The sequence below is a fragment of the Lactuca virosa genome, chromosome 2 (assembly GCF_052849685.1).
Source record: "Lactuca virosa cultivar CGN04683 chromosome 2, Lactuca_virosa_CGN04683_v6, whole genome shotgun sequence".
Taxonomy (NCBI): Eukaryota; Viridiplantae; Streptophyta; class Magnoliopsida; order Asterales; family Asteraceae; genus Lactuca; species Lactuca virosa.
The window spans coordinates 178027131-178031548 of record NC_136427.1 but is presented as its reverse complement, the minus strand read 5'-3'; the positions used below and the strand labels follow the sequence as shown (position 1 = coordinate 178031548).

Here is a 4418-nt window from a genome sequence, read left to right as displayed (position 1 = left end):
ACTTAAAAGATTAAATGTACATTGAATGCTTACTATTTTTATTTTATGCTAAATGTATACCCTATATTGTGATTGTATTGCATGAACATGAAATTTGTATTTGATTACATGTATCGTAATCTTGTCTAGTTATAAACTAATGCTTGTAAATGTCGCTTAGTTCAAAGTAGGTTAAATAGGTGAGTAGTCTCACTGGGGTGTCTATGTGTAAGAGACTAGAACATAGAGTAGAGCTCTATGATGTGGCACAATTTATGCGGGGTATAGGTTTCATACCAGAGTACAATATATACTAAGTCATCTAACGTAGTAAGATGGCGACCACTGATTATTCTAGAGAGTCTTGTGGAACAGTATCGAGTGTTTATTCCCGTAGATGTTTTGTACTCTATCCCCCCAACATGCTTTCCTTTATTAACTTATACTTTCCAAGGAATCCCAAAGCAATATAGTCAGCTTGTTGCTTACAGTAATCCATCTAGATAGATCCCATAGGATCATTGTTGTTGGATCAGTGTGTGAGAATCGACGGGCTAGATAACTATGGGTATATTGTCTTATAGATATGTACGTTGGATTATATATATATTGTTTGGTAATGTTGTTTTGAAGGATTATTATATATAATTTATTATCATTATAACATTGTGGGATTGAAAACCCTATGTGTCTCACCAGGATCCCAAACCTGACCCACTCAAATTATATGTATCACAAGTAGCTATATTAAAGCAGCTGGAACTTGACTTGGATGTCGAGTGAATAAAGAGACAACCTGTAATAGTATTCAGGATGGACATGTATTTAACTATAACTTATGTTGTGTATTGATATGACATCCTTAGTGTTTTTGGCTTTTTTTAAACAAAGTCTGTTACTCAAAATATTTTATTAAACTGAGACTTTCTGCAACAAAAACAACATGGTTTCTGCAACAAAGACAACATGTTCAATTCATTAAACGCCCAGATAGATATATGGTAGTGGGATCTTGAATCTGGTGGTACCTTTTTAGTTGGATCTACAAAACACCTCACTAATAATTCAATGTTTATTGTAGGTTTGATCCCAACTCGATGGTGCAACCTTGTTCCCACTAAATTAAATGTTTTTCTTTAGCGTGCTCTTTGGGATAGGATTCCTACTAGAGTTAATTTGGTGGATAGAGGTGCAAATATTCCTACAATCTTATGTCATTGTTCTTTGGATGTAGATGATAACAAAAATGTGTTTGTCAAGTGTGAGGTGGCTAGTAAGATATGTGCGAAGGTTGTGAAGCGGTATGATCTTCCTTTCCCCTTATTTATTAACATTCAAGAACTTCTTTCTTGGGTGGACATGGTCACTTTATCAGCTTTGAAGATTAAGGCATTGGAAATCATTATCTCAACTACGATTTAGATGATTTGGTGATAGAGGAACAATGTTGTGTTTTGGACCCTAGATATGAAGATGAGGTGGCTAGTAAGATATGGGCGAAGGTTGTGAAGTGGTCGGATGTTCCTTTCAAGACTTATTTTAATAAAGTAGTAATACTTGGACTTGGACTTTATGGTTAAAAACCCCAATTATTCGAGATTCATTTTAATTTTTTCTAGGTCCTTGCAAGTGGTGTTATAATAATTACATAACAAAATAAAACACCTATTTTAAATAAAACATACACATTTAGGAAATGTTCATCACATTTTGGATTGCGGCTGTCATTTCAAACAACGCTTTTTTATTATTTCTTAACTACAAATCGATGATATTGTAAGTTTAGAACTAACTTGGTTCACCACAAAATACTGCGATTACAAATCCACCTTTAAAGAATTCAAAATGCTATTCGAAACAGAGGTTCGGAATGTACTGGGCACCATATTTCAGATTTTTTATAACATATATCCATCATACATGCTCATTTTTTATAAACCGTTGATAGGGTGAACGATGAAAACTCCACAATCCACAAAAAATAGGTGTGTAATGCACGTATTTGTTTATGTATATACAATAATCATTCTTACCAACATTTAGTAACTCAATATAACGACTTTGAAATAGAAATAATTATTTTATCCTGTCTCAATCTACGTACCATACGTCAAACTGAAAAAAGTCAAAAACAAAGCCCTAAATCAGTTTATCCACTCATGATTCTCCAACGGCTACCGTTAAAGCAACTGCACCCATTTTGCGACACTTGGTACACCCATGTTAACGGCAAACACCATGTAATATCCCGGCGGTGCTACCCTTCCGTCCGGTGGCGCCGTACATGTTAATCTATAAAACCCAACTTCATCCTCCGGATCCTCCGCCGCTGACACTGTCACTGTTAGCTTCACTAGCCTCTGCCCCTGTGAGAAAGAATGCGTAACAAAAGGTGCACTCGCAATATTCACCTCCATCAGCCTCACCTCCAGAAACTTCCCACTCACCACTATATCGAAACCTCCGCCGTACTGTATCCTTTCCGGCAACTCGACAATTGTCGGTCTAACATTAGCTTTCTCCGGCGTCAAATAGTCCGGCGAAAAAGCTTCGATCCTTAGTTCTGTAGGGAACTCAGCTGTTAAGTTGTAGAAATCATGTGTGTTACTTCCGGCGACCAGAACCCTCCCGTCGGGAAGAAGATTAGCCGTTGAGTGATACATTCTAGCCACTGAAGTAGGGGTTAACGTCACAAAACGAAGACCCTTGGATTCATCTGGTTTATAAAGTACTGGATATAAACAAGGTTTTGTTGCTAACTCAAACCCTTGACTACCTGCTTCTGCTCCGTTTATAATCAAAACATCACCGGCAGGAAGAATCACCATATCTCCCATAATCCGAGCAAATGGCATCGCTTCCAATTCCCAAACTGGGTCTTCTCCGGTTGCTTCGATCCGAGCGCAGCTCCTGCGAGCTGTGGCATTAGTCTTCCGTTCATGGAATGCTCCATATTGTGCTCCACCACAGATGACGACGGTGGCTGTAAGGTAATCCCCTCTCAATGGAAGCATCACCGATGACCCTGCGGAGGGGTAATTACGTGGGCCACCGAGCAATGCTGGGTATCGTTTCAGTATAACGTTATTCGTATAATCGTATAACACTGATATATTGTTGGCGAACACAAACAAGTGGCCATTGGGAAGAAGATGAACGTAGGGGTAAATATTGTCGGACTGGATATCTTCTGCTTCCGCAAGAAATGGGAACTTCAAAGCTCCGCCACCTTGTGAAGGAAAAAGCTCAACACTATTGGCGCCACGACCACCAACGATGATCACTGATCCGTTGGGTAGTATTTGATTAGTTGCATACCATCTACCTTCTGCTAATACTTTATCATCAAGTTCTTCCCAATCACAAGACTCTATACCCTCGCATGGGGTGAACTTACGTATCTTTTGGAACCCATCATTGAAGCCGCCGGTTTGCAGGAGGATTCCGTCCGGCATAAACTGTCCTGAAGAACACCATGTGTCGGTGAGGGTGGTGAACAATGGTCGGACCTTTTTGGTTGTAAGATCGAGAATGGAAGATTGGGAATAGCAGTCGGGTTTGAAAACGGGATGTTCCGGGTCTAATTGGCAGTCAGCTTTGGAATTAGGGCTGTAATTGGTGTGGTCAAGAAGGACGACGGTGTTGAACCGGGTAACGACGGTGTGCATGGAGGCGATTCTGGCGTCGTCCACCAGTAGTTCCCACGTGCCGGGGAGATCAGCACGTGACTTCAACATCACCATCCACATACATAACAGAAGAAAGAATCTTGAAGGTTCCATTGTTCTATCAAGAATCATAGGATTGAGAAAAATTAAAGTCAATAGCGAATGAAGTTAGTCATAAGTGATAGCATTTATCAATATTAGTTAAGAGCATTTCTTACTGATAATCTTTTGAAAAGGCTCCAAAAGCTAACTTCAATTTGACAATGACTTCTTCGAAATTCGTTTTCAGATTCAAAGTTCACTTTTTGTGGAAAAGGTAAGAGACGGGGGACTTATGCATGGTGAAGCATGTAAGATGGGTTGTTTCAGATTTATAGTAAAATGTACGAAGGGGGAAGGGGGAGACGTTTCCTTTTTGGGGTTTTAGAAGAAAAAGTAATTATGAGAGAGGTGTTATTTTATCGATATTTATTATACGTTTTCGCAAATTGCCTTAAAAAAAACAGTTGGTAACTTAAAGTAACAACTTGGTACTCAAAACGCGCAAATAAGTGATTTACATTGAAAACAAATACATTAATGCTTGATTCATTGAGTTAAAAAAAAGTTCAAAAGAATTCACAAGTTATTTTTTTCTTTTAAAAATACAAATATTATTTCATATCTATTGTAAAAAAAAAAATTAATGCACTAAGTTTGTGACCTCTTATTAATCTATAAAACATAGATAGTTGAAGTACTCATTCGTAACATTATACCATCAAACAACAT

At 38.2% G+C, this 4418-nt stretch overlaps 1 pseudogene across 1 annotated transcript; it reads right to left on the bottom strand.

Annotated features, from left to right (window-relative positions):
- Positions 1-2122: 2122 nt before the first annotated feature.
- Positions 2123-3979, bottom strand: LOC145156640 (aldehyde oxidase GLOX pseudogene; annotated as a pseudogene). Its single transcript, XR_013736837.1, has 2 exons — positions 3866-3979; positions 2123-3765 (listed from the first exon to the last, which is right to left on the bottom strand). The product of XR_013736837.1 is annotated as an aldehyde oxidase GLOX pseudogene (transcript).
- Between the last annotated feature and the right edge of the window lie 439 nt (positions 3980-4418).